The 23,483-nt window shown below is 37.1% G+C and overlaps 1 long non-coding RNA gene across 1 annotated transcript in view; it reads right to left on the bottom strand.

Moving 5' to 3' along the window:
- Positions 1–20,078: 20,078 nt before the first annotated feature.
- The window catches only part of LOC134758935 (uncharacterized), a 31,158-nt gene continuing 27,753 nt past the window's right edge, over positions 20,079–23,483 (bottom strand). The window contains exons 2-3 of the long non-coding RNA XR_010134711.1: positions 22,880–22,941; positions 20,079–22,539 (exon numbers count right to left, since the gene is read on the bottom strand). This is a non-coding gene — a long non-coding RNA (uncharacterized lncRNA). The remainder of the gene's footprint in view (positions 22,540–22,879; positions 22,942–23,483) is intronic.

Raw genomic sequence — 23,483 nt, 5'->3', positions numbered from 1 at the left:
ACAAAATTAATAAATGTTGGTCTAATGTTTAATCATTTTGGCATTTCTAAAATGAACCCCATTTGGTCATGCTATATATTTTAATAAATTGTTGGGCTTGTTTTGTTAATATTTTATGATTGATTTTGCATCATTTTCATAAATGAAATCAGCTAGCAGTTTTCCTCTGTGATACTACAGTTCTGACAAATTGTTCCTTTGTGGTACTAGAGCTCTGAAAACCTTGGTTTCACATTTTTATCAACCTCATAGAACAAGTTGTGGAGGATTTCTTTTTTTCTATTATCTAGAGGAGTTTATATTAAAAAGAAATTACATATTTCTCAAATTTGTAGCACTTGCTTGTTTAGCCCTTGGAGTCTGATAAATTTCATCTGGATTTACTTTTAACTGCTGAATAAATTTCTTTAACAATTACAAAGTTCCTTAGTCATTTTGGTAAATTTGGCAATTTTTCTATAATTTTATTTTTTTAACTAAAGCTTTCATGTTTATCACCAAGGTAGCTTCTGGACACACACACACACACACACACACACACACACACGGCAATTGTCTTTTTTTATTCCTAATATAATTTATCTATGTCTAATTTCTTTCTTTTTTCGTTAGTTTTGCTCAAATTGTTCCTATTTTATCTTGCCAAAACATCAATGTTTGGCTTTATTGACACTCAATATTGTTTCCTTTTTTTCTATTTCTTTAACTTTTATTCATTTCCTTTATATTCTCTTCTTTTTACTTTCTTTGCAAAAATTGCATATTAATTTCTAGGCTTAGGATTTCCCAAACAAGCAGGAATTGTAAAGTCAAAAAACTCCAAACTCAGTAAGGTAACGGCTTGTGATTTCCAGGAGAGACGCCAAACGGCTTCATTTTTCAGAGCTTCTACTTTTCCTTCTCATCACCCCAAGCTGCCTGAGTGGATTTTTTAATGATACCTTTTAACTTACACTGAAAATGCCTAAGGTCTTGGCTTTAGGCACGGTCTGTTTTACCTTTCTTTACTTGCCTCGACCCAAGGCCTCCTTCCCTGGCTCCATCTAGGTTGTAAAAACCCAAGCACCTGGCTTCCTAAGACAAAGTTCTCCACCTAGGCAGGGTTAGCTTCCCTCCATTGCCGTTCAGGTTTTCAGTTCTCGCCTCAGGTATCAGACATAGGGAGAATTCTATTTCTTTCACAGGGGTTCAGATATCCAGTAATAATGTTGTTGTTGTTGTTGTTAAATGTTTTCGTGTTTCCTAGGTGTTTGTAGCAAGAGGATGTTTTCATCACACTAGCTAATCATTATGTTGAAACAGGAAGTTTTCCATTTAGATTTTAAGACACATGATTCAATATTTAGATAATTTATACTTCCGCTTTCCTGTTAGATTATAGTAATAATTGCTACCATCTACAGAACATGCAACATAGTTGTAAAGTGCTTCATATATGTTGTATTTAGCTCTCATGACAGCTATTTTACAGATGAAGAAGCTGAAGATCGAGGATCAGGGTGATGAGAGAGTGTTAAATAATTTTGGCCAAGATCATGCTGTTATTCATCATCAGAGCTAGGTCGCAACTCACATCATTCTGACCCCAAAACAGATGTGACTGATTCCCCAAACCCTGTCTTTTGGCGTTTCTGCCTTTCAACATCTTCTCTTCTCTTTGCTGTACAAACCAGCTAGGTCCAGGAATGTCAGTAAATCCCTGAATGGCAAGAAAACCTCTCTGTGGACTTGTACCTTAAAATACCTCTAGGCACTCTGTTCACCCACTAAAAGTTAACAAATATGTTTTGAAAATGATGATTTATAATTATAAATATTATTTAGTGAGAGAATTAAGGAAGGAGAAACATGGATTTCAGCAACATTGGTTGGGACATTTTGGAAGGTGAATGCCAAGCATGCAAATTTATTTCAACCTTCCCTGAGGACTGAGTGCAAAGCAGCTGGCTGGTGCTTTTAAGTCTCTCACAGTTCGGCACAGTGGCTCCTAATGCTGACAGAGCTCCTGTGTCACCAGGATCTGCAAAGCATGGCAGGCCAAATGAAAGAGGAAGTTTGCAATTAATTAAAAAATAAATGAAAACAAAAATCTTCCCCCAGTGGCTTGTTTCTCATCTTGGTTGTAATCCATAGTCAACATGTGGAGGCCACGTGGGGCATTTACCAAATGGAAAAGGTATAGGACTGTGTCGAAGAGACCACAGACGGCCACGCTGGACCACACTAATGATTCTTTTAAATCCTCTCATTCCACCTCGTCAAGAGACACAGCAGCATTTTAAATCTGACTGACCCATATAAATTACCTTTCTACTCATCCGGCTGTGAAATTAACAGTCTAGGAAGACAGGTCCTGTCAGACTTGCTGTGCTGAGCTGCTGAGAAGTTCAGAATAAATAGGGGTGGGGAAAGGAGACCTGATGCCTGTGAGAAAACAAGGAGCCTGAGCTTGGACCAGCACAGCAGGCTCTGACGTAGACGCCTGCTGTTACTGAGCCTGTGACCAGCACAGAAAGGGTGTTTACCAAGAAGGCACAAGTTGAGTGACACCATCTGTTGGGCTGAAAAGCAAAGTGCTGTGGGCCTGGGACCCATAGCAAAGGTGGCTGGGACAAACAGCAAGCCTCTCTAACAGTTAAGCCACTGGAATTTGATAAAGAGGCCCACAGATACGTTCCATTTGCAATGTTACCTAAACTCACTAGTATCCTGGAGCAGGGTATTTAAACTTTCATGGTCTTTGTTTCCTAAAATTTTAAATAATACTGTTACTAGATATTGAAGAAGAAGCAGTTAATTCATAATGAAGCTACATTAGTAAATCACTAAATCATCATATAATTCTGTATTGTTTGAAAATGTAGTTTAGGAGTAGAACCAACCTCGTGCCATTAAGCTCCGATAATTTCTTCCACAGCCTCACCCATCCCTATATGACAATGTCAATATTTCTTTCCTGTATCCCTACGTGGTTTACAAGCCTGACATTAAGGAGAATTTGGCCTTATCTTTTGTTCTGCAGCAGAGAAAGACAGTTTTATCAAGAAATTCTTATATACCAGGAAACGAAAGACAGCAGGGTGGGAAATTCACCCAGCCATTCTCCACATGCATGCACACACACGTATACACACACAGATACTCACAGAAATCCACACTAAGGTCAAAGTAGCAGCGCCTATGCACTCTGTGGCCTGCACCCTGCATATGAGTTGGCCAAATGCTTTCATTAAAGTGTGCAGGCAAGCATAGCTGTCATTCCATTGCATGCCGGTATACCAGAGAAGCACAAGCAAGAATATTGATTAGCTATTGCTACTAACAATTTTATTAATATTATTGGTATGAAGGACTATGTTGGTAACCTTACATTTATTAACTCATGTTTTCCTCAAAAACATTTGGGATAGGTTTTATATCACTCTTTATGACTGTGAATAGATGAGACACTTTGGCTTAGAGACATTATGTAATGTCAAATATCACAGCTTACAAGGCAAAAACAAAATTTGAACCAAGGCCTGGCTCTAAAATGTCACAATGACTGTCAACTCCATAGTCCACTGAAACTCGGAAGGAAGAAAGAAGACTAACACTGAAACAAGTTTTTAAAATGATAAGACATTATAGTTGCCCCTCTTCTCCTTTTCCCAAAGTCCCTACTTTTAAAAGACAAAATAAAAAGAAACACATCCTAGAAAGGCTTGTTCTTCTCAGACTACTAAACTGAGAGATCATACTCCTCTTTTACATACAGGAAACCTGAGGTTCAAGAAACTACTTGAAAATGGTCTCAGTCTTTAATGGCAGAGCCAGGACTAGAAATAAGCAATGTGAATTCCCAGAACAGTGTCTTAATTTTATACCAAAAAAAAAAGAGAATTCATTTTCAAGATCAGGAAATCATTTTTTCTCATCTTTCACTGGTCTTAGTGATTCTCAATCCAGAAAACCCTGGAAAGATTTGGAGAAGGGCAAAGGTTTCTTTCCCTTGCATACTCAGTGTATGAATTTACAGTGAATGCTTTCCTTCACTATGAAGGAGAAAATCAAGACTGTTAAGTAAAAAGGTGTTTTTTTCACTTTTCTTCAATGGGAGAAGGCAGTATATTTCAACATCAATATTTTTTTCTTTATCCTTGCCATTCTGACAAGGAAAGTTTTGAATGAAGTCTGTGTTATTAATTTTACTTCAATTTAACTTCCCTAGTGAGCTAGTCTGTAGCTTTTCTATTTTGGTAATTTGAGTTTTAGTAGTTACGTTGTACTCATATTCTCTATTTCATGAAGTTAGACACTAGAAGAAATACATTTGAGACAGGAAGAAGTCTCCAAAGAAGAAATTCATAATCTTCAAGCTAGAGAAAATTTGATTTGCACGAAAGTTAAACTAAAAATAATATTTTTAAAAAACAAGTAAAGTAAATAGGAATGACTAGAGCAATCTTCCTATGTGGTTACACATGAATACATAGGCAAAAATTCATATTAGGAATTTAATCCTTCTTTGAAAATATAATTGAAACTGAAACTCAAAACTCTATTTGAGTTTCTCACCAAAAGACTTTTAAAATGAATTTTGAAAAGTAATTTTCTAGGCTATTTCTCTCCGTTCCAAACCCATCTTTCTTTACTCAGCTGCGGGAAGCTGTGGTTGGAGATCGGCACAATGCATTTCTCCTCTGCCAGTTGACTTCCTCTTAGCCATAGGAGGCACTAGAGAAGGGAAAGTTACTTTTTTTCCTGTTGGGTCCAGCCACTTTAGGCAATCTCAGAACCAAGGTCTTCTCCTTCTCCCTAGAGATAAAATCACCAGGCAGGCAGCTCCCCACACTCAAGGAATGAGCCCCAGCTTAACAGAGGCCCTCCTCCAAGCTGATATGGTGTCAAAACCAGCAACTGCCGTCCCCTTCCCAGCATTACAGGGCTCCTTGAGCTTCTGAGGTGTGGCCACAGCTTAGCACTCCTCAGAGGTCTGAGGACCAGCTGCACAAACAACAACCTTCTGCACCAAAAACAACTAGTTATAATAAAGGAAAGGAAAAAAATTATACATCTCACCATCTTGTCACTCCTTATTTCTCCTATCTTTTAAAATCCTTCTCTAACTGCTGTTGTTCCCTGGAAGCAGTTGAGAATATGTGCCCATGATGAGATTTTTATTTCAATTTTGAGAAGTATTTCTACTCCCTCAAAACCTCTTGGGAAGTTTCTGTTTTCATATTCAGTCAGCAACCAATGGGACAAAGAAGAAAACCAAACACAATGCAAAAGAGTTAAAGTTTAACTCAAATCCCAGAGCCTGAAGTTCTGTGATATTTTATCCAGATTCTCCACCCAATACATACTTACAAATGCAAATAAGACAAGACCCATCTCAAGAACCAGCATTTTAATGTCGTAGCTGAACAGCTGTTTCTTAACATACCATGTGTTATAAAGAGGTCTTACATATTTTTGCATCTTTTAGAAAACACGTTTTTCTACATCTCTGTAATTACAATGACAAAATACAGTTCTTTGTAGTTTTTTTTTTTTTTTCCTTACAACAGGTTTTAACACAATGGGTTTCAAATTTGACTTTCTCTTGAGCACGTTCAGAGCACTCAATTCTGGTTTTGGGGGATCTGCAGTCAAGAAGTCAGGTCTGCATACCTAAACAGGAGCATAGCTACGAGCAAAAGGAAGGAATTTAATTAGTATCTGAACAAATTTTTTAAGAACATGGGTCACTAGTTACATCTGTTTATTTAAGCAAAAAATGGAATCTCGTGTGATTAGCTGATGAATTCAAAGCCAGCCTAAAATTGACCTTCTGAAGAGCAATTACTGTTTTCCCTAAAAGTTCTAGACCACCAGTAACATTGCCTAAAACTTCTAGGCCACTGTTTTCCCTAAAACATTAGGACACCAGGAACACTCAGGACACCCACATGTCCATGAACTTGGAGTTGGTCTCACACAAGGGCACAGGCCAAAAACAATCACAGGAGTTCTTAATCTGATAGGGATGTGACATAAACGATCATGTAGATAAGCTTATTATTACTAATGGCATTACAATCAACAATATTGTTCCATCCTCACAACAATGCTGAGCTGAGGTTCAGAAGGATTGAGTGACTTTCCAAAAATTCTACATCTAGTGAGTGGCAAGGTTGAGGTGCAGACTCAAATCTGACTCTGAATATTTGGCTCTTTCTATTAAGACTGTGGCACAGCACCCTAAGGATAATTTTATCTACAAAAGGATAAAATTAACTTTGTTTATCTTCACCTTCGTGAATCTTTCTCATTCTTTAAGACTCGGCTCACATCCTACCTCCTTCAATAAGTCTACTTAATTATACTCAATTCATGTTCTCTCTATCCTCTGACGTCTATAAAACATATTCCTTGCCTGGATTGGCAATCATCTTGTCACAGGGATATTGTCACTTCCACAACCAGGTATTACACTTCTTTATAGTTTCTAAAATGCCTAGCACGTAAAGACATAATAAAAAACTCAAAAATGCTTTACTAACTGGCTCATTGATTCGTTGCCGGTTTTATCCAAAATCATTTTAAATGTCTCCTCCCACCTTCAGCCCTTTTTTTTTTAGTAGAGAGAGCCTGGATATTTTTTGTTTTACCATTTTGGCCTTCTAATTTACCAGTTGGTTTTGCAAGATTCTACCTTGTTTGCATGTGTAGACCTAACCCACAGGTAATATTCAAAAAGTTTGAAATTATTACTTTGAGATACTAACCAATCAGAATGAAGGAGGGTACTAGAGGCCATTTATGGTGTCAAGTTGACATTTTGTAGGTGAGGCCAAGGAATTTAAGAAGATGGCCAGGATGGCCAGAATGACTAGGAGGTAACTGCCAGTCTAAGGGGGTGTAAGGAAAGTCTTCTCTACTAAATACTTCTCATGAAAACATTTCAATAGTTTAACAACTGATATGACTGGACTGGTGAAAATTATTCGTTATCAACCTTGGCCTGGCTCCATAATCTTCAAATGCAGCAATTGCCAATAGGAAAAATTAAACAGCTACCAGGCACAGTCTGAAGCACACTAAATCCCCACTCTTTTGTATGTAGGTTTTTTAAAAACAGACAGGATTCCCATCTCTTCTCCCAGCCTTGTGTTGCTAGGACTTACATATACTTTAGAATTAATTGAACAAAAAACTAGCAGGATTTTGTTTCTAAACTGCAGCTTGAAGTAATTTATTTGAGGATTACCTAATGGCACTTGGCTTTTGAATATTAACATTTATCATTTCCTATGCTTTCATTAATCACACAAACAGTATTATGAATAGTATTTATTTGTACTATACCTTATTTCAAGAAAAATACTTAAGAAAATTCAAAAAAGATATAATGCAGCAAGGTAGAATATATTTGTTGTAAGTGAGATGAATCGAATAAAGTTAAATAAGAAAAGATAGAATTAGGAGTGATATTAGTATACAAAGTACTTGCTATAAAGTCTGATAAATTTGCAAAATGTGAACTATGTGTATGGCGTGAATCTTTCTAGCAGATAAAATGCAGAGGGAAGCATCTGTTATAAAATACTGAGAATCTGCTAGATAAAAACAAACCAATTGCTCAAAGAAACCCACTGATTCATTCTCCTGAGACTGCTATCAAAAATGACGCTGTTTGCTTAAAATGGAATTCCACCCAACTATTTTCTTTAATAGAAAATTTGATGTAAAAAACTAATAAACAAAGTGCCTTACTTCTGTGGGTTTTCTACTTAAGTTGAACTTAGTTTATTCAAGCCTCTCTTCTCCCAAAAAGTTCCACAAATGATCCAAACTCTTCTCAGTAAATACCAGTTTTGCAATATTTAATACTAGGCTAAGCAGTCTGAGTAAAATGACCACATTAGAAGTATTTGTTAAATTGTTAAAATCTGAGTAAAATAGACATGAATTTATATAACATGAATTTATATAACATGTCTTGGATACCGTAAAAGAAAACAATAGTCAAAATGTCAGGGACAAGCTCAGACCTTGTAAACATACTGCAGCCTGGACAACCTGAGACCTAGAATCCCATTTTGAACAATTATTATACTAATAGGCCCATTTGATCTGAAATTCAATTTATGTAGCTCTTAATTCTAAGCAACTCCACTATGGGAGAGCCTTTTATACTATACATTTGGGATATGTTCCTTTGTGTTTCTGTAAGAGAAGAGATGCATTTTAGAACATTTTATGATAAATTGATGTAATTGGCTTTAGTGATTCAGAGACAGCACTCATTTCTGAGGCATTTATGAAAAATGCATATTAAAAAGCAGAATTGCTCTCTCCATGTCCCAAGAGGCTTCTCAAGGGAAATTGGAAGGTGTGATTTCTTTCAGCCATCCAATCATGTTCTCTTTTCTCATTCAATATGTTAAGCCAGGGAAACACAAAGAGTGATAACGGGGACAAAGTTGGAAAAGACATGGGCTTACAGCATCACCATCACCATCACCACAGCCTCTGAAAGGTCAGTGCACAGCAACCAAAGGCCAGTGACTGGTATTGCAATGCCTGGAAGACATGCAGTTAATGTGAGGTCATGGTGCTGGGAATAAGAGCAAAATGTGTATTATTTTAATCTTTTTGCTATCGACCTACCATGTCATCGAACCCTATATGGCTCAGTGGATTTTGTATGGTAACTTTCACAATACATAATAAAGTTGAATTAGGTAGAGTTTCAACTTTTCCTAAAATTCAGAATACATAATTAGTATTATGTCATTTATTTTAAAAGCAAAATGCACTGTTCTGAAAATGCAGAAGACTTGAGGAACTATGCAAAATAATTTAGTTTAATGAACTCAGTTAACTTATCTAAGTCACTAATCTTATTTCTTTTAATAAACCCACGAACAAAACTCCCCTGGCTTATTAATCTTGAAATCAGATGTCAACTCCAATGGGAAAAGAACTTAATATATTTAAAATGTTGAACACTTTTACAACCCTTTCTTATTAACAAAATCTTATTTAAACACATCTTATGAGAAAATTTTTTTTAGCATTGAGAATTTTTCCCTGAACACTGGTGTCCTTAATGAGCACAGAATAGACCCTTAATAAGTCTAAGTTGGGAAAGAAGGAAGGAAAGAAGGAAGGAAGGGAGGGAGGGAGGAAGGAAGGAAGGAAGGAAGGAAGGAAGGAAGGAAGGAAGGAAGGAAGGAAGGTCTCACATATAAGAAAATTCAAAGAAGTTAGTGATTTGTCAAGGTATATTGTGTTGGTGGAGTTCAAACCCCCAAGTCTTTAAATGTATCATTCTTTATGACTCAAAGCCGCTTTTGGTCTGACTAGAAAATAAAATATTGGATTTTCTAAAAAAATTACAATATCATTATTTGTGATCTCCAAATAATTGTTCACTGCTAACATTTTATTTTTATTCTCATTGTTAATAAAATCTTAACTCTAGATGTGCAAACATATCCCAAAATTAGGTCAACATTGTCAAATGTTACTAGTAGCTTTAAGGCATGACTTTGGTATTTAACTTTTTATGCTGATTTTTTATTTGGTTCCAAGACTTTGGGCAGAAATTTCTCATTCGTAGCTCATACTAGCAGAATGTGATTCCTTATTTGTTTCTCATTGCCAATTCTACCACGCTACTCACTTTAGCATCTAAGCAAATAGCTGAATTTTTCATTCAAACCTCTCAGAGACATCACACTAAAAATTTAAAATTCATAAGGGTGTAAGATAATGTGGTTTCCTGAGGCTTGAAAAAGAATAATAAATGTGTGTGATTATATGATTAGTTCTCACACTGTTGTTGATTGCACAATCACACTGCTATGGACTGACTTGTCTCCCTGCCAAACTCATATGTTGAAATCCTAACCCTTAACGTGATGGTACTTGGAAAAGCGGCCTTTCAGAGGTAACTAGTGTTAGATGAGGTCATGAGGGCAGGGTTCTCAAGATGGGATTAGTGGCTTTATAAGAAGACAGAGAGATACAGAGGTCACTCTTCCACATGAGGACGCAGAGAGTAGGCAGACATCTGTGAGCCAGGAAGACAGCCCACATTGGGAATCGAATCTGCTGGCACCTTTATCTTGAACATCTCAGCCTCCGGAACTGTGAGAAAATAAATTTCTATTGTTTAAGCCACTCAGTCTGTGGTATTTCGTTATAGCAACTCAAGCGGACTAATATAAAAATTTGACCTTAAACTCTGAAATTGTATTTAATCTGTGATTAATGAGATAATTAAGACTGTGTTTTGGGGCTTTTAACATTTAGCAAATGCTTTCTGATCATTTTCATTATTAACCCTTACCATTGCCCCATGTGTCATGTCAATAATCTTACTTACTTATTAAAATAGCTCTGCCTGCATCAAGTTTCTTCATGGAAAGGAAGAAAAAGCCAGGCTAATTGTTAAGTCAGCCACAGAGACCAACATCAACTTGAGATTCATCGCTTGTTTCTTCAGGCCCACCCAAACTTATCTTCTATGCGTCATAGATTTCTAGAAAGGGTATTAAATGGGAAGAAATCAGGCTGGTGCAGTGGCTTATGCCTGTAATCCCAGCACTTTGGGAGGCCAAAGTGGGCAAATCACTTGAAACCAGGAGTTCAAGACCAGTCTGGCCAACATGGTGAAACCCCGTCTCTACCAACAATACAAAAATTAGTCGGGCATGGTGGTGGGCACCTGTAGCCCCAGCTACTCCACAAGAATCACTTGAACCCAGGAAGTGGAGGCTGCAGTGAGCCAAGATTACCCCACTGCACTCCAGCCTGGGTAATGGAGTGAAACTGTGTCTCAAAAAAAAAAAAATGCTAAAAAATCAGTGATATAAACTAAATTGTCCCCACTTGACCTTATACATTTTTCCGTCAAAGTCCCTGTAACACTCATTGTGTTATATTTTTACATATAAAATTTCCCCTCCTCAACAAAAGACCATGTCTTATTACTTGTTTTTTTTTTTTCCCCAGCACCTAGCATGGAGCCTGGAACAAAATGGGACCTTCACAATTATTTGGTAAATAAATAAAGTATTAAATGAGACTGAACTAACATATAAATGCTACATGATAAAGTGATTAGGAGTGTGGACTTTGAAGTCTGGCAACCCATATTTGCAGTCAAATGCTCTAACACTGAGCTATACCCCCTCTAGCAACATATATTTGAATCCTGGATATGTTGCATCCCAGATGGGTAACCTCAACCTCACTAAAATTTCTTTTCTTCAGTGCAAAACCAGGCTACTAATAGCTGGGCTACTCACTCAAGCAAGGATAAAACAAGATAATGCACATAAAGGCCATAACATACTCTCTGGCGTGAAAGATGTAACCACGATGAGTTGTGCCATCTCTGTAACTATCTTTGATGCTTTGGGACATGTTAATCTTTCTTTGCCCTAGTTCCTAATGGGTAAAAAAGAAGATCATGAGGCTTACCTCAGAGGATTGTTAAGAGAATCCAGTCAGAGAATATAATAGATATAATACAAATGAAAGGCAAGATTATTATTATTTCACTGTCGAGAAAAAATTATCTCTTTGGAAATCAGTTGTGATAATGTAACTGCCCAAGGGGTTCACCTTGCCCACTGCCTAGACAGAGCCAATTCATCAAAACAGGGGAGTGGCAATGGAGAAAGAGTAATTCACACAGAGCCGGCTGTGCGGGAGACCGGAGTTTTATTATTACTCAAATCAGTCTCCCCTAGCATTCAGGGAGCAGAGTTTTTAAGGATAACTTGGTGAGTAGAGGGGAGCCAGTGAGCCAGGAGTGCTGATTGGTCAGGGCTGAAATCATAGGGAGTCGAAGTTGTCTTCCTGGGTCAGTTCCTGGGTGGAGGCCACAAGATGAGATGAGCCAGTTTATTGATCTGGGTGGTGCCAGCTGATCCATCAAGTGAAGGGTCGGCAAAAGATCTCAAGCACTGATCTTAGGAGCAATTTAGGGAGGGTCAGAATCTTGTAGCCTCCAGTGCATGACACCTAAACCATAATTTCTAATCTTGTGGCTAATGTTAGTCTAGTCCCCAGGCAACAAGGAGATCTGCTTTGGGAAAGGCTGTCTTTGTTTAAACTATGAACTACAAACTAAGTTTCTCCCAAAGTTAGTTCAGCTTATGCCCAGGGATGAACAAGGACAGCTTGGAGGTTAGAAGCAAGATGGAGTCGGCAAAGTCTTACACTGTCTCAGTCATAATTTTGCAGAGGCGGTTTCAATAACATAGAATGAGCATGAGACTAGGATTTGAGAACCAGGTTCTAATCTTGGTTCTACCCTTAAATTCCGTGGGCCTCAGTCATCTTTTCTATAAAATACAGTTGATAGCCTAGATAATTTCTAAAACCTATTCTACCTCTAAAATTGTATAAGCCTAAATCAGTGTCATTTAGATAAATCTGCATTTTTATGGATTGCCTAATATATGGCTATGACACATTACCATAAGCCTTGAAGAGAGATGAGTAACAAAGACATTTTAGAGATAGACAAATTGAAATGCTGTGTGACCTGTTGTCTCCCATCAAGCCAAGGTAGGGTAAGGGGACACAGGTTCAGAAAAAGAAATGCTTATGCCTCATTCAGGAAAATGCTTTTCCACTGTGTTTCAACTAACTCTACATTTTTAAAGTCTCCTATTTAAACATACTGCTGTATATGTATAAGAATACAATGGACCCATTAAAATGATATGGTAGAAAATGTTTAGTGAGGTCCAAAGATATTGGTGAAAAATTAGGGTACAAGATAAACATAATATATCCAGTATGTACTCTCTCTCTCTCTCTAATAATTGATAATATTGACATTTTCTGAGGATGAAAAGACGTGAAGAATCATAGGGTAGGGGATAAATAGGGAATTGAAAGGAAATTAAAAGCTCCAAGGAATTCGACCCAACAATCCCATTACTGGGTACATACCCAAAGGATTATAAACCTACTATACAAACCCAAAGGATTATAAACCTACTATAAAGACACATGCACATGTATGTTTATTGCAACACTGTTTACAATAGCAAAGACTTGGAACCAACCCAAATGCCCATCAATGATAGACTGGATAAAGAAAATGTGGCACATATACACCATGGAATACTATGCAGCCATAAAAAGGGTGAGTTCATGTCCTTTGCAGGGACATGGATGAAGCTGGAAACCATGATTCTCAGCAAACTAACATAAGAACAGAAAACCAAACACCGCATGTTCTCACTTATAAGTGGGAGTTGACCAATGAGAACACATGAACACAGGGAAGGGAACATCACACATCAGGGCCTGTCGGGGGTTTGGGGGCTAAAGGAGGGAGAGCATTAGGAGAAATACCTAATGTAAATGACGGGTTGATGGTGCAGCAAACCACCCACATATGTATATCTATGCAACAAACCTGCACATTCTGCACATGTATCCCGGAACTTAAAGTATATTAAAAAAAAAAAAAAAAGCTCCAAGGATCAGGTTAAAGGATAAGTGTCTCTCCACATATGCAAGATTCCCAAATACTTCAGATTTTATGCCTTGTTTGGAATGTTAAATGTGTATGCCATTATTTGCTCACCAATTTTTTTTGGAAAAAGTAAATGAGAAAACTTGTATAAAGTCTCTAGCTCAGGGTGTATCCACACAAAGTGTTGGAAAAATGTTAGTTCCCTTCTATTCCCTGTGTGCATCTATACTTAGTAAGGGCCAGAAAAATGTAATCCTGCATTTTTTTTCTCCATAGTCTAATCCCATTTCTTAAAATGGCCTCTCAAAGTCTCCTTCCTAAATAAATCTCTCTTATTTTACTTACAATGAGTGTCCTCCTGTTTTTATAGGTTGGGAAACAATAGTTTACCCTTTCATTGCTATCTTCCTTCATTTTAGTTTAACTCTACACATGACTGGGTGTATTTGGCGAGAAAAATTGTATAAAAGGCAATGAAAGCAAAGCACTACTTTTCAGCTGTACCTACAGTAAAATTGCTGGATATATTGATTTTGTAACTACTTTTTTATCAGTATTTTTTATGTCATTAACTTTTTCTGAGTCCACTATAATCACTTTTCATTGCTAAACTTTCTTCATTTCTGGAACTTTTCCTCAGCCTGGTCTATCCACACATTTATTTCAACCTTTTTTTTTCTTTTTTTAACTGATCTCATATAAACATAAAAATGAAAGGAATGTTCCAGAGATAGAGTGAATTAAACTGAAACAACTTAATAAATGAATTACCACATACCCTTGTATATAAAATATATCAGAAGTCTATGATTAATTTTATTGTCTTAATTATTTTATTTAACCAGGGTATTGTGTTTCTGTTTCTCCCCCAGAGAACTACCATTCTTTCTGCCAAGGTACAGCCAATCATTTCTGATGACCACGTGACCACATCTTCCATTTCATTTTCCAACAGTAGCTTGTATGGGCATACTAATAGGATGTGTAACAGCTAAATCAGATGCAATTGCAATTTGCATGTTCCCTCAAATAGTAAGATTTTGTTTTTTGTAACATCTAGTCCTCTAAAAGGACTTATGTATCAAACCATAAGCAACAAATTTGCTTAAAAGAGATAATCACCGCATGTTCTCACTCATAGGTGGGAATTGAACAATGAGAACACATGGACACAGGAAGGGGAACATCACACACCGGGGACTGTTGTGGGGTGGGGGGAGTGGGGAGGGATAGCATTAGGAGATATACCTAATGCTAAATGACAAGTTAATGGGTGCAGCACACCAACATGGCACATGCATACATATGTAACAAACCTGCACGTTGTGCACGTGTACCCTAAAACTTAAAGTATAATAATAATAAAATTTAAAAAAAGAGAGATAATCACACACAGTGTTTTAGATTAGAGAAGGGCAGAGGGATGGGGGGAGGGAAAGTAAAGATTTGAGAGATTCATTTACTACTGTGAAAACCTTCCATTTCCCTACAGTACTTGCAAGTCTAAAATAGTATGCTAAGCTTTATTCTCGGTTAAAGAAAAATAAATTGAGATAATTATAAGGAAGTGGTTCTGAAGTTTTAGGGTGCTTAAGAATTGCCTTGAAAACTTGTTCAACCTTGGGATTTTCAAATCCTACCTCAAGATATGCTTTGAGTAGACCTGCAAGAAAGCCAGATTTCTGACATTTTTAACAAACATCCTAAGTGATTCTGCTGCAGAAGTTTCATGTACAGCAATTTGTTTAATTGTCCAGAAACATGCCTGATAAGTTAGCAAAATAAGTAAAAATTATAATACCCAAAGTTGGTGGAACCATGAAGAAACAGAAACATTACTAACTGCATTATTAGTGTCTATATATAATCCATATATATAATATATAATATATATAATCCATAGATTTGCTATAAATTAGAAAATAATGCAAAGCAAAAGCTTTTAAAACAACTAGAGCCTTTTGCCTGGTATTTCTATTTGAAGAATCATATGCCAAGGAAGTAGCCTAGAATCCTTATTTTAATTTAATATTTAAAGACAGTGAGGTATTATTTATAATACAAAAATATTAAGCAAGAAAAATTATCAACAATAAGACAGTTTATCTATTTAACAAATGTTTATTTAGCACTTATTACGAGACATGTAGTACTAAGCCCTTCATAAATATTGCCATTTAATCCTCATTTTAAGAAAACCTTGGGATGGCTAAGCAAATAAGATTTGTTAACAAGAATATACACTATGCAGATTTTTAAATCACACATGTGGGCCATGATGACTCAGGGAGATAAATGAAATAATATAAAGTGAAAATAGGAAAAATAGAATATAGTAATAACCTAATTATAACTTTTTACTAGAGATATAGGAATTATCAAAGATTATCAAAGAGATTAGTGACATAAAATATTATTTATTTTAGATTCTTAAATTAAATTTACTTTTTTAGGAATACACAATTCTGAATATTTTCAGGCTAAGACAAGTAGTGAAGCAATTTCTATATGTTAACAATACAAGGATCAAAGGGTGGAAATTGTAAAAACAACCAACACATTCAAAGAATTGGTGGTATTACATATAAAAAGAAAAAAATCCTTTGGTTTTGATTAAGATTTGAAATTTTGAGTAATCCTAATGGATTTTTTGAAACAAAATATTTTCTAAAAGATGTAGGTAAATTTCAGAATTTTAGTGAAAGAAACACTAGTCTTCACTGTCTTTCCTTAGTTTCTTCTGTCAGTTTTGGCAAATCTTGGTCAAGTTTCTCTTGCCATCAGCAAGACCATCTAGATTCTATCTCCTAGACTCCCTTATTTCAGTAATGAATTATTTTTTTCAGTTATTCCCATATAGTCTGTCAAAGAAAAGCTACAAGGACAGCAGTAAAGAGAATTCCTATTATGGCTTAGATCCAAAATTGCATTCTATGTGAATCAGTCATTCTTTGAAAATTGTTTAAGTTCCTTTGAATTGGCACATTGTCAGAGATGGTTGACATCTTTGGTCACTTGTTTCAGCCTAAAATACACACATACACAAGCACACACAGCCCACACACAAATTTGCACTAACATAAAAGTCCCTAAAAAGACAAGTTATTTCCAGTTTATTGACATTTAACCACTTGGAGGAAAACTGGTGCATCCATTTCAAAATAATTAATTTTTGCTGAAAATATGCAGAGGTCTGTTTTCCCAAAGCAGCCCTGTGTAAGCCATGTGTACCACTGTAAGGGCATACTTCACTGGACACCATCATTGCTTTCCCATCTGGCAACAGGTGGCCATTAATATGAAGTATTAAACTAACACTGAAATGAAATCCATGCATAATCAGCAATTTTGGAGAATGCAGAAGTGTTTGAAAATCTGAAAACTGCTCATTTCTCTAAATAAGCAAGCCTTCATGCCAAACTCCTTACCAAGAACAAATGAGCCACTGACATCAGCCTATACTAAAGTGGTTTCCAAACCATTTGCTTTTGTAGACATGAATTTACTTGAAAAAGTGATGTGTGGAATAGGATTCCTTCTGGCTATAAGCAGGGTAAGTGCTGTGATAGCCCACAATGACCACAGGGGTCCCAGTGGAGGCTCTAAGGGGCACATTTTATCAACTAATGTTACAAAGAAATCTTTGAGCACATTAGGCTTCTAAATGTGGTGGCAATGGAAATGAAGCAGAGAGCAATTCACACCCTCAACTCACCATGACCAAGAGGCTTTGACTAACTGTGGCTTCAGATCATGTGTCCACGTGTCTGGCATACTCATCCACCATAGTTGGAGTTCAAAATGGCTTGTGGCACAAGTCAAATGCAAGAGTTATCCCAAAGAACCTAGATCTATGCCTTAGTTGAATTCTTTTTTAATATTATTGTTACTGAAACATCAGGGGTTTGGCCTGGGTCCTCCTGCTCTCCACACAGAAAGCCAGTCACTGAGACAATGAGGATTGCCAGGAAAGAAGGTTTTCATCAGGTGCTGCAGCCAAGGAGATGGGAGATCAGTCTCAAATTTGTCTCCCTGCAGAGGAAAATTGGGGGTTTATATAGGAAAGAAGGAATGTAACTACATGTGGGTAAGCAGGAATTTGAGAGGGGTAAGGAAATCATGGGGGATGAGGGGTCTAGCTTCTTGTCTGGATGTGATGATCTGGTGAGTTCCAGTTCCTTGATACTGTCTGGGAGACCTGAGGGTTGGTTTCCTGAGGAAAAAACTCAGACAAGACAAATGTAAGTTTCAATTTATATGTTTATTTTTAAAAGACTGTAAACATCAGTTCTATGGGACAATTGAGCTGGTTTCATTATGCTCTTGCTTTTGTCAATTGTCTATATAAGAAACAACTTTACAAGAAAAACTCTAATTTTTGTAAAATTTCTAGCAAAGATTCTGAAAATTATATAGTTCAATATGAGTTATACAAAAACCCTCAAGGAGACTTCCTTTTGGTGCTCTTGAGGAACTGAAATGCTTATTCACATAAGATTATGAGATTAGGTAACCTACAATGATCTCCTAGAAACCTTGACTGCTAGAAAGTTTTTATATTTTCTAGCATAAGTATTGTCCTATGTCACTCTGCTTATCTATTTGCCCTTTTCTTAGAGATTTTAAGACTCTTCAAACAATTTCGGAGATAATTAAGATATGGGTAAAACATGTAGGTAACAAATACCTTGACGTTTACTTACATATACTGCTTCTATGAAAAACAAATAGCTGTAGCAGAGAAAACTTAGATAATTTTATAGAGATTTGATGGAATGTACTTTTTAATTTTTTAGTTCCAAGTATTCAATGAGAGTGTAGTCTTAAGCATTTGTGAAAACCTTCAGTTTACCTTTCTGGTTCCCAGTATTCAATGAGAGTGTAGTCTTAAGCATTTGTGAAAACCTTCAGTTTACCTTTCTGGTTCCCATTGTTAACTGGAAATACTCTACATTTGCCATGACAATCATATAAGCAACTCCACTCACGTAAAGGAACTCTTCTTCTGATGACTTTACCACATCAAAGGCACTGGTGGGTTGGACTGATCCCTCAGATTACCATTTCATTGTGTGCGTCATTCACTGTGACAACCTAAGCTCATTTTGAGATTCGTGCATTAGTATCTCCAAATGTGTTCCCATTTTCATATTTTTTGATAGTGGGTAATGGGAACACTAATGGCTAATTTCCAGTTTTAATCATCACTCAAGGAGCACAAACAGAATGTATTTTCAAAAAAAAATTTGTCATCATTAATGGTGTTTTTAAAATAAGTGCCACTAAAAGCAACTCCAAAATTGAAGTTTTAAAAGTATTCCAAGCAAAGTAAAAACACTGGATTAAGTGGTCACTCTCTCAAGTTGACCACTTTAAAATATGTCACGTTCATTTGGATATTGAACCCAAAGATGTTTCTTTAAGAAATCTCAATGTCTTAGAGGTACCTCCTATGAAGAACATAAATTCAGGAATCAGATGCCTAAACTTTTGATATTCCTAAATAGTTATGCGTGTGCATGTGTATGTGTGTGTGTGTTTGACCATGCATTGGCATGCCACGCTTATACCACTACAGCAGACCACACATATATTTGACTTGTATGTCCAATAAAACACAAATTAAAACTTGAGAGAAACTTGTGAGATGTCTGCAGCACTTTAGGCTGGTTGGGACTATGAAGAAGAAATGTGTCAATTTTCTAAGCCTGTAAAGCAGTATATTCGGTGAACCCTAAAATGAAAAATATTTCACCCTTATGAAATGTCTTGTGAAGAACTAGGTTTACTAAAATTATGTTCTTCCATTTCACCACGTCCCTTTGAAGCAAAGGAGCCCAGTTGTCTCTTCTCACCAGGATGCTTGCTGCTCATTTATGTTATGTTTGTATCAAGTTTTAGAACTTTGCCTAGATCACAAGCTGCTAGAGCAACTTTCCTTTTTTTAATTTCCTTATTTCCCAACTAAATACTTAATTGTAAAAAAAAAAAAAAATATATATATATATATATATATATATATATATATATAAATGGAGATAATCTCTCACTGGAGCGTTTGTGAAAATTAGAGTCCTCAATGATTTCAGATGTGACTGGGACCAGCTGCTGACAGGAACTCAGATAACAATGCATTTCAAACAGCTAATCTAGTGAGGCTTTCTAAAAATATTAATAATAAAATCCAAGTGATTTAATTTCTCTACATAAGTACAACGCAAGCTTACTGACTCCATGCGTCACAGGGCTCCGGTTGCTAGGAAATCCATGAATAGAACTTAATATGCATTCAGCAACAGGCTGCAGGCACAATTTATCTCCATGGATGCTCCCTCAATTGCCTTTGAAATGACATTAAGATAACTTTGACGCATTCAAGACAAGCCAGTGAACACAAAGAAAACAGGCCATTTTTGGACAACCATCTGGACTTCCGGCAGAGCCCTTTGAAGTTCACAGTCCTTGAGCTGTGCATATCTTAATACATATCTTCTGAAGACAGGGATTATGGAGCAATGGCCATATTATGAAGGGCAGATGAAAGACAAAATGTGATGCAAAAGTGTGAGCTTTGGAGGCAGATGAATCTAAGATCAAATTCCAAGTCAGCAATTTATTTGTGTGGATACATCAATCTTTCTGAACTTCAGTTTCCTCTTCTATAAAGTAAGAATAATATTACACACCTCACAGAATGACTATAAGTGTTAAACATCGTGTATCAAAAGCCCTGACACAAAATCTGCACAATTAGTGATATAACAATAATAGGAGTAGCTGAAGTAAAAGTAGTAGGATTCATAGAATCCTAGCAGCAGAAGAGTAGTTTTTGCTACCAGTACTATTACCACCAGAATATCTATTATTCATACTACTGGAAATAACTATATAAGAGAGGAATCCTTTAGCTGTAAAGCCTTGCACCTATTATCATAACCTAAAAATAAACCAAAAGAGATGTACTTCTGGTGCAACAGTTTATAAGGAGCCCTCAAAGCAGTCAGTTTCACTAAATGTCACTGAATGTAGCCTTATTATCAGTATTGCCTTGGGGAACAAAGGATGTGGATAACGGTGCCACCAACTGGTAGGACAGTTTGTTGGTGATGAAACTTTTTTTTGTTTGGCTTATACTGTGAAGCCTGAGTTCCCTAATCCACATTAGGAAGAATTTCTAGTTTTTATACCTGAGTCATCTGCATGACAGAAATAACAAAGACTTAACATATATCCACTCCTTTCCTCCGCACTGGTAGGCATCTCTCTCTTCTTTCATTGACAGGTTCAGAAAACATGTTAGAGGACTTCACTATTAATCTATCTTAAGGGACTGTACAAGGTCTAGTCAGGGTCACCTTCCATACAACGGGTAACTTCCACACAGCCAGCCAATGGGATGAGAGCTTAAACAATCCTCATGATTCTGAAGAGCTAACTTCTCCAAAGTGTTGCCAGTGCAACTTGAAACTCACACATACATTTATTCATACATTCTTGGGAAAGTTCTAGTCCTATCTTCATTTTGGTCCTGAGCCAATGTAAGCCTTCCCAAACCCTAGATAAAGACTGACTTGATTTTAAATCATGGAAATAAACACTTAGTTTTCTCAAAGGACCACAGCAGATGATGCTGCAACGGAATTGCCTTATACGCACGATTCTAAGAATTTTCTCCAATTCTTCTGTTTCTCTACCTGGAAATTCCTTCTTATAGCTGCACTTGGCAGAGCAAAACATTAAAAATGTCTTAGGTGTGCAGTGCTCCACATAAAAGAAACATTCCTTAAGGACAGCTAGATTGTGAAGCTCACAGGGATGACTCTAGGAAAACTTGTGAGGCTTCTAAAGTTTGCTCCTTTCTTTCTTTCTGCACTGCTCTACTCATATTCAATGCCATGCCTGTACCTCAACTCCATGTATATTCTGGGACACACAGCATCCATCCACTCAAGTGTCTCCACTGATCATGCCCTTCTTGGCAGTGCCCTGGCAAAGATTCTGGCCCCATCCTCTGTCCTGTGCCATTTTTGGACCAGGCTGCATAACTTTTAATAAGATAGTTTATACTGAGGCATTAAAGAATGATTGTTATTTCATTGATTCGAAAATAGTTATTAATTGTATGGAAGCAGAAGTTGCAGGGGAAGGAGCATTGGATCAAATTAAAGAAAGCCACAATTCTAACCCCCTCTTCTTGCAAACTTGGGGAGGGGAGGTGGGGCAAGGACCACAAACTTTCTTCCACATTGAAAGCCAAGGAATTCCACAAAGCTAAAATGTAAGGAAGGAAGGAAAGTAGAATGCATGTTAAATGTATACAACACAGTTGGGGTTTCATTCTGAGATCATAGAGGGTCCCCTGAAAGTTTGGTTGAGAAAAGTTACATCATCAGAGTTGTGATATAAGAAAGGTATCCAGGAGTAGGGTAAAAAATCAGTTGTATTTGGGAGAATGAAAATAGAAAGACAAGTTAACTCTGCCTCTTTCCTCTCCATCTGGCTCAAGGCAAACATTGAAGGATAACATCCAGTATCTATGGAAGATGGGAGAACTGAGTGCAATGTAGCCATCTGACTCCAGGCCATCAGGGCACTTGGCAGCTACTGCTGCTGCTATCTCTACTGATCCACACACATTTTTGCCTCGGAAGGTATTTCCTGAGTTATAAGTACATCAAAAATACTTGTGAGTAAGTGTAAGAAAAGATAGGCAGCATGGGGATGCCATCTCCAAAAGAGAAGCCATGGTTTTATTTTTTTTTTTTATTTTTTTTTTTTTTTACTATTTACTAGTTTTTACTGTCAGTGACATCATTGGGTTTAACAAATGAAAAAGACAAAATGGAAAGCAATAGACCCCTAAGCAAAGTACAGAAGAGGTAACTGAGTCACAGAGCCATTAACATCCTTGTCCAAAGTCACACGCTGATAATAGTGGAGCCCTGGTCCCCTGGCATCCCTTTCAGGGCCATTTTCAGGCCTCCATCAGGAGCTTCCTGCCATCAAGTTGTGCCCTTCTGGTGAGAAAGTTTCCAAGACCTCTCTAGGGCAGAAATTCCCATCTAGAGAAAGAAAGAAGGAACTAGGGAGTATCAAGAGGCAATCCATCAGTATCTCAGTTGCAGCAAGGATTTTTCTGATAATCATAAAATTCCCATTCCTGGTTATCCTACGCTAACATCATTGAATAGTTAGTTCAATATTGAGAACCACTCATCTTTCTCCTATATCTGTCAAAATTGTCCTTGGATGGTCGGCTGTTGTTGGAAATGGCAGAGGTCACACAGGCCAGCTGAGTTCATGCTTAGCCCCATGAAACAGGAGTGTGTTTTCCAAACTCACAATCAGGTTGGCTTCTAATCTCACCACCGAAAATGAGGATTTTTGAAAAATACCACTTACTTCTTGAGTAAGGTTGATAAGTCAGGGAGTTTCACTTGCTTTTTGTTTTTATTTTCCATCGTCTGCAAAGAGAAGAGCACGAAGCATATCAAAGAAGTATGAAGGGTATCAAAGAAGATTTGACTTACTCAAACAGCATTTACCAGTTCAAGGGTGGCAACTTCTGCTTCAGTACATTTAGAAGTATTCACATGCTATATTGATCCAGGAAATAAAAAATCATAAGTGACACCTAGACAGCTGGTTTTTAAAAAGTAGGTTGGCTTGAAAAATTTCAATTTGAACAGGAAATTGTAGAGCAGTGGAGTGAAATGGCACTGAGAGAGGACTGTGTTTGGTCCCAGCTCTGGCCTCCGCTCACTGGGTGGCCGTCTGGTGGGCATGCAGTTCTGCCAAGCTTCAATTCCTCATCTGAGAAATGAGAAAATTCAACCTGCCTTCACAACCTTCAGAGATAGTTGATGTATGCCACAGACAAGAAAACTGACTCTCAGAAAGTTCCAAGAACTCCAAGTTCACAAAACTAGCAAGAGGAAGAGCCAAAATTCAAACCCAGGTGTGCTCACTCGGTGGAGGATACCTTACCAACTGCACTCGCGATCTT

This window comes from Gorilla gorilla, chromosome 6, assembly GCF_029281585.2.
Source record: "Gorilla gorilla gorilla isolate KB3781 chromosome 6, NHGRI_mGorGor1-v2.1_pri, whole genome shotgun sequence".
Classification (NCBI taxonomy): Eukaryota; Metazoa; Chordata; class Mammalia; order Primates; family Hominidae; genus Gorilla; species Gorilla gorilla.
The sequence above is the reverse complement of the archived record's forward strand: the minus strand, read 5'-3'. Positions and strand labels throughout refer to the sequence as shown.